We start from the raw sequence: 14,132 nt of genomic DNA, 5'->3' as shown, positions 1-14,132 counted from the left end.
TCTCACCATTCACACATGCCCCAGTTATCCTAAAATGTGGGGTGAAGAACTGAATACAACACTCTAGATGTGATGTGATCCGGCCAGAACAGAGTAGAAAAAAACCTACTGTTTCCCTCATGTTGGATGCTATGGTATTCCAAATAAAGCTGTAGCTAGAATAAACATTTTTATCTACAGTTCATATTGTTAATTCATATTTGAGATAAATCAACAAATATCTACTATATTCCAGGCATTGGGGTAAGGGATTGGAGACAAAGAAAGCTTAAAATAAAAAGTTCCTGTTCTCAAGAAGCTCAAGGTCTAATGGGGAGAGGCAACCTGCGAACAACTGTGTTCAAACGAGATATAGACAGAGTCAATTGGAGATAATCTCAGAGAAAAATCCCTAGCATTAACGGGGACTGGGAAAGTCTTCCTGTAGAAAGTAGGAGTTTGACTGGAATTGAAAGGAAGCTGGGGAAGCCAAGAGGCAGAGATGAACTGTGAGAGAATTCCAGAATGTTCATGGAGGACAGAAAGTAAAAATGCTTAGAATAGTTCCTCCTTCTCCTCCTGCTCCTGCCGCTGCTGCTTCTCCCCGCCGTCCCTTGGAGTGGACCGTCCTGGTACCTCTTTTGTGAAGCGGCTGCTTAGGAGACCCCCGGTCTCGCCATGGCCAACGAAAAACCGAAGGAAGGAGTCAAGACTGAGAACAATGACCACTTTAATTTGGAGGTGAAAGGACAAGATGGTTCAGTGGTACGATTTAAGATTAAGAGGCACACACCACTTGGTAAACTAATGAAAGCCTATTGTGAACGACAGGGTTTGTCAATGAGGCAGATCAGATTCCGATTTGATGGGCAACCAATTAAAGAAACAGAAACACCTGCACAATTGGAAATGGAAGATGAAGATACGATTGATGTATTCCAGCAACAGACAGCAGGCGCTTACTAAAAAGAGAATCTACAGTTCTCCTCCAGAACTGTGCTTCCAAGGAAAATCATACATTCACAATTAAAAAACCAAGACTTGGTTCATCCACATCCTCACTACTGCAATATAGTTTTCTCTCTTCTTTGATTCCCTTCCCCTTCCTTTATTGTACATAAAGTAACAGGTGTATATGCATAGACGTAATGCGTGTTTTTTTTTTAGCTAATGGCCGATGGTATGTTTTGATCAACATCAAATGGAGACGCGGAGGAGAAAAACAAACTGGTTCTGTGAAAATATCCCATTTCTCCATTAGTGGCATGCGCATTCCACTTTTATCTTTATATTCCAATGAGTTATTTTTCTCTCACTGTTTAACAACAACAACAAAAACACACACACACACACACACAAAATCCTTGCATACCTTGTATGATTGGTTAATTTCAATGTTTTTCTTTTATCATTGTAAAACCAAGGATGATTTTATAGCCTTTTTTGTACATAGCTGTTTCATGTAGGGCAATCTCTGGCTCTCAGCAGGAATGAATTACTGTAAAGAAATTGATCTTAGATAGCTTTTCCTTCAAGTTCAACATCTTGTTGTTTAAAAATTTTTTTTAAGTGCTCAGAATAGGGAGATTGAGTGTCTTGTCCAAGGGACAGCAAGGACGTCAATGTCATTGAATTGCAGAACATATGGAAGCAGTAACGTTTAAGAAGACCAGAAAGGTAGTAAGGGTGCAGAATATGAAGGACTTTAAAAGTCAGAGAGTTTTGATATTTGCTCCTGGAGACCATAGAGAACCACTGGAGTTTATTGAATAGAGGGAAAATGGTGTCAAACCTGAGCTTTAGGAAGATCACTTTAATAGCTGAGTGGAGGATGGACTAGAGTGAGGGGACATAAGGCAGGAAGACTACCCAGCAGGCTATTGCAATAGTCCAAATGATGAGGTGATAAGGTGGTAATAATATCAGAGGAAAGAAGAGAGCATATATGAGAGATACAGTAAAGGTAGAATAAATAGCAGTAAAAAGTAGTTGGATATACAGGCAAGCTGTGCAGCTCTCTAAAATTCTAAGATCTTTTTCACAAGGACAATTAAATTACTACCCACATTTGCCCCACTGTGCATTTTTGAAGCTGATTTAAAAAAAACACAAAGTGTAGGACTCTAGGATATGGTTCATTTTGACCCTGTGACTTGAACCCATTGCTTCTACCTGAGTGTCTTCTATTTTATTATGGGCAGTCACTCCTTATTCATCTTTCCCCCCTTCCTTCACAACCCAAAGACCAATGTCTTTGAAAGAGAGACAAGAAGCATGATCAAAACTGGCTATTGAATCCTACTTATCTTTTCTTCGAAACGTTATACTAGATTATCTTTGAGGTTCTTCCTAGTTCAAAATTCATATTTCTATGATCTTCTAATCTAACCTACATCTCTTTATTTTGTTCACAAGGATAGTATGAGATATTTTGTCAAACACTTTGTTGAAATCTAGGTATACTCTGTCTAAGACATTGTCCTGATATACTAGTCTAGTAACTGCTTTACAGTAAGAAGTGGGATTAGCCTGACATAGCCTGTTCTGTTGAAGCAGGTTTTACTCTGTCAGATTACCACACCCATTTTGAAATGTTCACAAAGCAACCTTTTAATAATGCATTATATAATTTGGCCAAGAATAGTCTCATAATTTGAACATTCCACAATTTCCTATTTTGTGAAAAGCAGAACAAAACTTGTCCCTCACCAGTCCTATAGCAGCACTCTTGTGGTCTACAGACCGTCAGAGGTCACAGATAGCAGTTCGTCAATCAAATCTATTAGCTTTCCAAATCTCTGGGATGTGATTTTTCCAGGTCTTAGACAAGTAAGCATTCTTTTCTTTGTTGTCCTTAGTATTCATCACTAGGCTCAGTTCATTTGAAGCTTTCAGCTCTTTTGACAATATTCTTATGGGACTATGCCATCAATTGGTAATGATATTCTCCTACATAAACCTTTTCTATATTCTACACATTTCTGTTTTAAAATTTGTATTGGTTTCCTGGCCATTTATAATGAACAAGATTAGGAACAGAGATGAAATTTTAAAAAAAAGGTACTACTTTTGTCGGAGTAGTAGTTTGCTGTGGGTGTAGATTCTTGGATATGTTGTCAGACATTGTCAGTGTCAGTATATTTGCTGATTTTGCTAAAACTGTTTCTATAAATCTGTTGTAAAGAAGGACTTGCTAAGCAGCAAAAAAGTGGGGAGAATCATATTCAGAAATTAATGTGATGTAAAACCAAATGACATCAACTTTTTTAAAAATTAAAGAAAAAGAAAATTTAAGTTGGTTAATGGGTTCCCTTTACATTTACAGTGGTGTCTTTAAAGAGACACACTTTTCTTCAATATAATTCATTAAAATTTCTTTTTTTCTTGAGGTTATTCTTCTTGGCAAGATAGCTGCCTGAATAGGAAGCAGATCACCCAGCTCTATCATGTCTACCCAAGCACAGCCCTGAAATTTGTGCCAGACCTGATATTAATCAAGAAATTCCAAATGAAACTATAATAAGTTACTTCTTCTACCCTAGAAGTTTATTTTTTAAAAAGTTCACTGGAAGTCAGTATGTAATAATAAAGGAGAACTATTCAGCAAAGCAAGTGCCAGAATAACCAGAAATGAAGCATGTAATCTGCAAGGTTCTGCGTTAAGAAGCAGTGAGTCAAAGATTCCTCTGAGAAGGCATCAAGGCAGTCAGAAAGCCCATGTGGAAGCCCAGGGAGTGGCAGTTGTCAGTGACACAGCAACTAGAGCAATGTAGACCATGTAGTGAAGCATGGTGCTAAAATCTAGGCAACTCAGGTCAGGAACTATGAGGTACATAATACTCTGTCCTGAGATACCAGAAAGGCTTTTGAAGGTCTAGTACTCTAAATATCAAAGATCCAGAGAAGTCATACCCTGGGAGGTAAAAGTCAGTGTAAGAAACTAAGAGAATCAAAGGGTAACAGCAGGAGACCAAGCCTGACTCTGGCACAAAGCCCCAGTTCAGGAAATAAAGCTAGAGATTTGAGTAAATGAAATAAAACACTAACAAAATAAAAATGCTTACAAATTTAGAGATATCAAAAAAAGAAGATGGAATCCCATAACAACTGCAAGAGATTCATGAGGAAAAAGTATGTTTTCTTTTTGTACATCAAGAAGAAACGAAGCAAGAGATTTTTTAAATCTCTTAACAAAAACTCTCCAGGAAAGAATTAGAAACAGTAAGTAGCTTAATACTTATTTGGTAGTCTTAGGTCACAAATGGATTCCCCCAAAAGTAGAAAATACCATATAGAAATCAATGATTCTATAAGACTTAAATAAATAGAACAAAATGAAAAAAAATTTGAAAAAATGGAAGAAAATGTAAGATTTCCGATAACAAAAATAAGTGACCTTGAAAACAGGCCAAAGGTAAAGAACTGTGGGAATACAGGAAACTACCTGGCTCTCTCAAATTCCTCTACAAATAACTTAAAATAATGCCTCAATTAATTCATTGTTGGGGGAGCTGTGAGGTGATCCAACCATTCTGGAGAGTAGTTTGGAACTATGCCCAAAGGACTATAAAAGTGTGTGTATACTTTGACCCAGCAATACCACTTCAAGGGCTGTATCCCAAAGAGATAATAAAAACGAGAAAAGGACCCACATGTACAAAAATATTTATAGCAGCTCTTTTATGGTGACCAACAACAGGAAATCTAGAGGATGTCCAAAAATTGGGGGATAGCTGAACAAGTTGTGGCATATGAATGTAATGGAATACTATTGGGTTATAAAAAATGATGAACAAGCACACTTCATAAAAACTTGGAAAGACTTATATGAACTTATAATGCTGAGTGAGGTGACATTATACATAGTAACAGCCACAGCGTGCAAGGACCTAAAACATTTCCAAAAGACTCATGATGCAAAATATCATCCACATCCAGAGAAAGAACTATGGAGTTGGAATGCAGAATGAAGTAGACTATTTTCTCTTTTGTTATGTTATGTTTTGTTTTTCTCATGGTTTCTCCCATTCGTTTTAATTCTTCTGTGCAACATTACTAATATGAAAATATGTTTAATAAGAATGTAGGTGTAGAGCCCTTATAAGATTACATGCCATCTTGGGGATGGAGGGGAGAAGGAAGAGTAGAAAATCTGGAACTTATGGAAGTGATTGTTGAAAACTGAAAACAAATACATTAATAAATTTGGGGAGGGGACATGAGATGGATAAAAATAATGACGGTGTATGGAAAAGACCAGAGAACAATACATCAACCAGTCAATACATCAACCAGTCAGTACATCTTGCTTAAAAAAAAAAATGTTAGATAAGTTTCAAAATGGAACAGGAAACAGCATGGTATAGGAGGACCATTGGTATTACATGGGGGCTAGGGTAGTCCAGATTGGGAACATGATCTATGACTCCACAGAAAAATGTAAACTTCCTTGAGTAAAAGTAAACAGCAAAAGAAGCTCCAGCTATCTCATGGAAAAACTTGTACCTGACCTCGGCTCATCCTAGCACAATGCCTTCTTTGTTTTGTAGCTATATGATAAACGACCTGTCCTGGGATTGGTATGTGTATCCACGGTATTACTTTAGCCTACAGCTGCCCAGGATGACTGCCCTCTTGTGAGTAAACTCCCTCAAGTAATCTAATTAACACTAATAAAAAGCTATTCATAACCAAATAAATGCCTCAAAGTAAATTTTGAAGAGGTAGAAATAATTAAAAGTTGGGGTAAAGCAGCCATCCAGTTCAAGACAATATCCAAAATGGTGGTCTGGCTTGATTAAAGTGCAGATACTGAGGAACAGATATCACAGAATCAACAAACAGCAAACTATATAGGGGTAGCCTTAGCTCTGAGAGCCTTTACAACATTGATAGTATAGGAGTTAGGCAGCTGATCAGGGAAAGATTGTAGGGGCCCTTCATTGGTGCTGTATGTAAGTCCTGGGCATACTGATCAGGTGGGGTCCCAGCCTGTGGCTGTGAGCAAGGAGGATTGCATAAATCAAGGTGAGTGCAGTCATCAAGAGGTGAGGGTCCTGCTGGTTGTAGTCACTTGCAGGAGCAGAGTCCTGGGTTTAGATTCTAGGTCAGAGGAGTGAACTAACACTTAAAACCAATGGAGGGACCATTAGGGAGCAAAAACCTTTGCAGTGGACATGGTGCTCAGGGCCCTGGTCACAGCTCAAGGGTGGATAGGAGTGATTGAGGTCACTTATACACCAAGGAGTAAACCAGAGGAGCCTTGGATTATAGAACATTGGAAGAACCAAGAGGTCAAAGGCTCCCGAAGAGAGCATAGAAAATAACATCATGAAAAAACTGAAGCTTAAAACATGATCCCCCACATTCTGGAAGTAGAGTCCAGCTGTAACAGAAAGTTAGTAGCCAAGAAATAGGACGTTAAAATGAGTTTAAAAACAAAAACAAAGAAAGAATCCAACTGGAGATAGCTACTGTGGTGATAGAGAAGGCCAGGGTTAAACCTCAGAAGAAGACAAAACAGCTTCTTGTAAAGCTTCAAAAGAAATGTAAAATGGTCACAAGTCTAAAAAGAGTTCTGAAAGACTTTTAAAAGAACTTTAAAAATCAAATAAGAGAGGTGTAATGGCAATTAGGAGAGTTAAAGATCTTCCCTACCCATTAATGGGCCTGCCCATTAAGGGAAGCTTGATTAGGGGAGGCCCACACCTTTTGTTAAATTTCTAATGAGGCACTGATTCTTAAGGGTTGTGATGCCCTCTGGCTCTGAAAAGTGTTTAAATACTCTGAGGTGAGGTTTTACTTTGGGGCTTACTCACTGGAAGTGTTTGTTTGGCCAGACCAGACTCTGGGCAGCTGCTAAGGAGCCTCTCAGCTTTGAAAACCCAGATGTTGCTGCTTCTGTCTCTGGTAACTATGTATGTATGTAAAGGTCAGATAGCTGGATCTGTCAGTTGATCTGTGATGTATATATTGCTTATAGTTAGACAGCTGGAAGCCCTGTCTGCTATTATTTCTTTGTATTTTCTCTGAAGTTCAGGGTGCTGATTGTTATCCCTGAACTAAGTGAATGATATATGTCCTTGATGAAAGTGATTGTTGACCCCTCAAAAGTTGCCTTTCCTTTTAGAAAAGCAGATCAAAGAACCTGTGATAGCAGGCCATGTCAGGTGTGTCAGGGTCTTTGCTTTTAAGGAAAAATTGGGAGAAGAAATGAGCAATACAAGAAAAATGCAAGAAAATCAAGAAAACTGTTGAAAAGAAAGTCAATCAATTGGAAAAGGAGATCCCAAAACTTACTGAAGAAAACAACACCTTAAAAATTAGAATTCAACAAGAGGAAGTTAATGACATTATAAGACATTAAGAAATAATAAAACAAAATCAAAATATTGGGAAAATAGAAGAGAATGTGAAAATCTCATTAGAAGAACAACTGATCTAGAAAACAGATGGCAGAGAGATACCTAGTTACCTGAAAGTTATGATCAAAAAATAGTCTAGACATTATACTTCAAGAAATCATTAAGGAAAATTGCCCTGAAGTTCTCTGACTAGAGGGCAAAATGGAAAGTTTAAAAATCCACCTATTACTGCCTGAAAGAGATCCCAAAATTAACTCACAGGAACATTATAGCTGATTTTTAACACTCCCAGGTTAAGGAAAAAAAATGTTACAAGCAACTAGAAAGAAAAAAATAAATATTGTGGAGCTATAGTCAAGCTAACACAACATTTATCAGCTTCCACATGAAAATACCAAAGGTGTGGAATATAATATACTGAAAATATTGTATTCCAAAGGAGAAATTCTTCCTCTTCTAAAGGAGCTGGGTTTGCAACCAAGAAAAACCTATCAAGCAAAACTTTAGTATATTCCTGCAAGGGAAAATAAATATTTAACAAACTAAAGAACTTTCAGCTGTTCTTGAGGAAAAGACCAAAATTGAACAGAAAATTTGACTTACAAGAACTAGAGAAGCATAAGAAGGTAAACATGAAGGACTAGTTAAAGGGATTTAATAAGGTTAAGCTATTTATTTTTTATATGGGAAATGATATCTGTAATATTTAAGAATATGATCATTACTAGGGGTAGGTCAAAGGAGCATACATAGATAGAAGGCTTGGGTTTGAGTTGATTGTGATGGTATGATGCCAAAAATAAAATTGGGTAGGGAGAAGTAAAATGGAGCAAATTATCTCATTTAAAAGAGGTGTGAATGGAAGAATTGTTAACAGTAGAGGAAAGGATAGGATGGCATATGGACAGTGCAGGAACATTTTTCTCATTGGAACTAGGTCAAAAAGGGAATAATATATGCATTTTATAGAGTATAAAAATCTTCTTTACAGAGAAATAAGAGTGTAAGGGGATAGAATAAAGAATGAACTCTTGGAAGGGTGTGCAGATTAAGAAATAGGAGGGCAAGGGGATAGGATAAGGAAGGGAATTTTAGAAAGGCATGCAGATTATGGAGGCAGAAGTCAGAAGCAAATTATATTTCTGAGGAGGGATTGGGTAAAAAGAGAGAGAAAAAATGATAAATAGTAAGGGAAAATAGAATGCAGAGAAGTACACAAATAGTCATTATAACTTTGAATTTGAATAGGATGAACTCACCCATAAAACAGAAATGGATAGCAGAATGGATCCAAAACTAGAAAAATCATGATCTCAGAAAAAATTAAAGCTAAAATTCATTTAATTAAAAGAAATTAGCAGATAAATTACAATATGTTGAAAGGCACCATAGATAATGAAGTGATATTGATTCCAAACACATAGTATCTAAATTTTTAAAGGAAAAAGGTAAATCAATTACAGGTGGAAAGAGAGAGCAAAACTGGAGTGCAACCTTCCCCTCTCAGGACTAAATAAATCAGACCAAAAAATAAACAAGAAAAAAGTCAAGGAGATGAATAGAATCTTGGATAAGCTAGCTATGATAGACATCTGGAGACAACTGATTGAAAATAGAAAGGAATATAATTTTTTCTCAGTGGTACCTGGCACCTTTACAAAAATTGACCCTATGTAGATCATTAAAAACTTTATAGTTAAATGCAGAAAAGCAGAAATATTAAATGCATCATTTTCAGATGATAATGCAATAAAAATTAAAGGACCATAGAAACACAGATTAAAAATAAATTGGAAACTAAACAACCTAATCTTAAAGAATGAGAACTAAAAAAACAAGTCATAGAAGCAATAAATAATTTTATTAAAGAGAATGATAACAATGAGATAGAACATCAAAACTTATAGGATACAAAAAAAGCAGTAATCAGAGAAAATTTATATCTCTAAATACTTACATCAGTAAAATGAAGAGCAGATCAATAAATTGGGTGTGTAATTCAAAAACCTAGAAAAAGAATAAATTAAAAATCCCCAATTAAACACCAAATTGGAAATCTTGAAAATTCAAAGTGAGATCAATAAAACTGAATGTAAGAAAATCATTAAATTAATAGATAATAGTAGGAGTTATTTTTATTTTTTTAAAAGTTAATAAAATAGATAAAGCATTTTAAGAGAAAATAAAATCATTAGTATTAAAAAGGATTATAAAAAGTTATCAAAAGAATTAAAAATTGTTTACGTTCCTTGACCAAACAATACTATTTTTAGGTCTGTTTCCCAAGGTGATCAGGAAAGAGGGGGAAAGAATGTATATGTTCCAAAATGTTTATAGCAACTCTTTTTCTTGTGGCAAAGAACTCAAAACTGAGAGGATTTCAATCAATCAATCAAGGAATGACTGAATAAATTTTGGTATATGATTATAATGGAATATTATTGTGTTGTAAAAAATGATGAGCAGATTGATTTTAGGAAAAACATAGAATGGCATAAAATAATGAGAAATGAAATAAGCAGAACCAAGAAAGCATTAGGTATCATAACAACAATATCATTTGAGAAGTAAATGTGGTAAATCACATATCAGATTTGTGTCAACAGTTTTCTCTCCCCATGCATTCTACTCAAAGATAAATATAAAGTCAGTCTTCAACATTCCTGCATTTAACTTTCATGACTTCAAGCATTCTCTTGATTTTATTAGTAATCTCATTTTCACTTTCACATTGGCAATCATGCACATTTGTGTGAAAAAATGAGAGGTGTATTGCATGCAAGTTTGTGGAGTGGCTGGCATCTTACTAGGCACTTTACTGGTCTCATTCACCTTACTTTTGCAAAGTAAAGAGTTCCTTTTGCATTTCTTGCTTATTTTCATCGTTTCCCTTTAAAACTGAAGTTGTGTGTTGCAATTATTTCCTTAAAACATAGTACAAGTCCTTTGGGCACTAAACCCAAGTGTGCAAAGTCTATGATGTGGCTTAGTGAGAAAATAAAGGTGTTAAATAAACTTCAGGCTGGAATGTAAGTAGCTGCTGTTGGTCTAATCCACTAGTTGCCTAGAGACATCAAGGCTGTCCATCGCAGCTTCAAGGTTAAATGTCAATTTTCCTCTGCTACGTACTCATACACTGAGACTCTTCAGGATCTCAAACAGCCCGCAGAGTGCTGATGTATTATTTCAAGCTAGTACATCCTTCTTGATCTCAAATACCATCCACCAGCCACAAAAGATAGTGTTGAAGGTAATGTTAAGACTTTGCCAGTCTCAAAATCTTCTGAAGACTATGACTTTCTCTCTCTCTCTCTCTCTCTCTCTCTCTCTCTCTCTCTCTCTCTCTCTCTCTCTCTCTCTCTCTCTGTCTCTCTGTGTCTCTGTCTTATATATTATACGTGTGTGTGCGAATGTGTACATGCATGTGCATATGCATATACCTACATTAATGTGGTGAAAATTCAAGCTCTGTTCCTGTTTCATGTGTATATACATGTATATACATATGTGTGAATATACATGTATATATGCATATATACATGCATGTGTGTATACACACATTATACATGTGTGTATATATACATGTATGTGTATATGTGTATATATATTTTATATAACACACACACACACACACACATATATATATGAAACAGGAACCTGAATTTTCACCACCCTGATTATAATTGATTAAAAAAATTTTTTTTGAAGTTTTGAGTCTAGGCGACAGCTAATGGTAGAACCATTACAGATATGGGGAAGCTTATCACAGATGTGTTTCTTAGCTGTGGTTAGGTGGCATTAATAAGTCCCACATATTATACACCTCTAACCCAGCAGATTATAAAAGCATTAAGCTTTAAAAAAGAAATTTTAAATAATATTTTTTTTGCAAGTAAACACTGTCATCCCTTGACTCTCCAGCTCCACAATCATATGTCTAAGGTGGTGACCAACTAGGGGTAAAAATGGCCCCAGGACGGAAGGAATAGGCTGCCCTACTGAATTATTATCACTTTTATCAATTTCCTCAAAACCGCTAAAATAAAACATTTAAAACTGCTTAGAGAACGATGAAAAAATATATTTGTGCTGCCTGTTTTCCCTCAGATGTTGTACTCTGGGAGCAGTCATGTGGATATTAGAAATGGGACTAAAGAGTGATTTAATATTTAACATATATTTCTCTGTGACAGTCATCTTCTGAATCCCCAGACATTAAAATTCAAAACCTCTGAGGATTTATCCTTAAGGAGTTTCACCCACATAGATGCAGCCATAAATAAGAACTCATTATGAAGAATTTAATTTCTTATAATGGATTTTTTTTCCAGCAAAAGATCTCACAGAAAATTAACTGAGAACACATGACCTACTGTTTGTTGGTCCCTGAATGATTAAACATGTGTACTAATTTTATGGCTCATTGTATTCCTCCTTGCCCATTAGAATTTATCAAGCAAAAAATATCTTTTTAAAAAAATCTCTCTAGGCAAAAGACAGAATCTTTGATTTCTCAGGAGGATAAGCACCAAATTACTACAAAGAACTATTATCCTGGTTGTTTAAAAAAATGCACTGAAGCAAACACCAGGCAATTTGCAGCATTGGAAGAAAATAGAATGCATCACTTTATCCCTAATTGGTTTCATTTTTTAATATCCATGGAGCTATTATTTCACACACTGCTTTAAGTAATTTGTTATATTTTGATGAGAATGTATCTTCTCACAGTAGATGACATCACTGATTTGTAGAAACTCTTAGAATATATGGATATTTGTACATTCACACACATACATCATGGGCTCCCTATCATCTCCATATCAAATATAAAATCCTCTTGTATTCAAACAATACTTACACACTTCCTACCCCTCTCCATCAGTCTAGCCTTCCCAACCTTACATCCCATACACATACATAGTCTTCAATCCAGCAACATTGACTTTTTTGTTTTTTTGTTTTTCAAAAAAGACCCTCTTGGAAGGCTTCCCTTTTAATCTCACCTCCTGGCTTCCTTGACTTCCTTTACGTCCCAGCCAAAGTCTCACCTTCTACAGGAAGCCTTATCCCATCCTCCTCAATTTGAGAGCCTTCCCTCTATTATTATTTCAAATTTATCCTATATACATCTTGTTTTTGCAGCGTTGTTTACATGTCATCTTCTCCATTAAACTGTGACCTTCTCTTTGGCAGTGGGAACTGTCTTTTACCCTTTTTTGTATTCCCATTGCTTAGCACATTTCCTGGCACACAGAAGGAACTTAGTCAATGTTTATTCATATACATATATACATAATATACATGTGTATATATATACATATATATATGTGTGTGCGTATGTATGCATATGCATATATGTAAATATACAAAGTACCTCAGTGCAGTTCTAAACTTTAATAACTTTACTAGCTTAAAATTGAGATGCATATATGTATGTATACCTATCCAAAATAATTAATAGTAATAATAACTAACATTAAATAACACTCTGTGCCAGGCAGCTAGGTGGGGCAGTGTATAGAATGCTAAGTCTGGAATTCAAATCTGACCGCAGACGCTTACTAACTGTGTGACCCTGAACAAGTCACTTGACTCTGTTCACTTCAGTTCCGCACCTACAAAATGATTTGGAGAAGAAAATGCAAACCTCTCCAGTACCTTTGCCAAACAAACGAACAAAACCCAAATGGGGCCACAGAGAGCTAGACAAAACTAAGTAACAAAAATATATTATGGTTTAGACATTGTGCTAATCACTTTGTAATTGTTAGCTCATTTGGTCTTCAAAACAATCCGGAGAGGTAAGTGCTATTATTTTCTTTTACTTTTTTTTTTTTTTAAAAACAGATGAGGAAACTGAAGCAAACAGAATTTAAGTGACAACTAGTAAGTGTGTAAGGTTAGCTTTGAATTCAGGATTTGCTCATTCTAGACTCAGCACTCTGTCCACTGCACCATTTAACTGCCAACAAACAATGAGCTGACAGCCTCACTGTGTGAACCTAGGATGAGATGAGGGGGCTTTGTAGATCCATTGGCCCTGAGCTCACTGAGATCTCCAAGTAAGCCAAGGGTGGTGGCTAGAGATCAGTGTCACAAAAGGGCAAAGACCCAGGAAGAGAGAAGGCAATAGTCATTTCGGTGCACCTCCTAATTTCCATGCTAATCTCCCTGACTTGAAATCTCTGCTTTGATCTCCTCCTGGCATTTCAGTTCCTTGTATGTTGGCATTGCCAAGGAATTCTGATTTCTGACCTGGCTTGGTTTCTGGTTTACATTCACTTGAACCTTGGCTTGTACTTCCTAAAGGAAAGAATTGTTTGAGGGGTTCAGGAAATACAAGCAATGGGGAGAGGAGGAGTATGTGAATCAGGGAAGACCTCATTTGGGAAATTGTTCCTAAGCTGAGCTTTGAAGAAAATTAGGGATTCAAAGAAATGAGGTGAGGAGAGAGAGCATCCTAGGCATGGAGGACAATCCTTAAAGGCAAGAGAAGGAACATCAAGATAATAAGAGATTAATTGAAGTATTACCTCCGTAGCAGGTTAGACCCAGTTGACGATTTAGTTAGCACAGTTTCATGTCCTCTAGAATCACTCTAAAGCACCAAAATACATGCAAAGAAGGAGGACATTACCAGTAGTTGGGAATTAACAGAGCCAGGACTTATGGGAACAAAGATGAGGGATTCCAGAGGGAAGGAGGAAAAAAGATTTAAATTTGTTCATGATCTTTATGTCAAGATTGGATAAGAAGGGAAACCAAAGGAGTATAAATGTGAGGGCC

General features: G+C 36.2%; 1 pseudogene; it reads left to right on the top strand.

The window, feature by feature from the left end:
- The first annotated feature begins 595 nt into the window (after positions 1 to 595).
- On the top strand, positions 596 to 1,102 carry LOC140512688 (small ubiquitin-related modifier 2 pseudogene; annotated as a pseudogene).
- The last annotated feature ends 13,030 nt before the right edge of the window (positions 1,103 to 14,132 follow it).

The sequence above is a fragment of the Notamacropus eugenii genome, chromosome 6, assembly GCF_028372415.1.
Source record: "Notamacropus eugenii isolate mMacEug1 chromosome 6, mMacEug1.pri_v2, whole genome shotgun sequence".
NCBI lineage: Eukaryota > Metazoa > Chordata > Mammalia > Diprotodontia > Macropodidae > Notamacropus > Notamacropus eugenii.
This window is presented reverse-complemented; position numbering and strand designations above follow the sequence as displayed.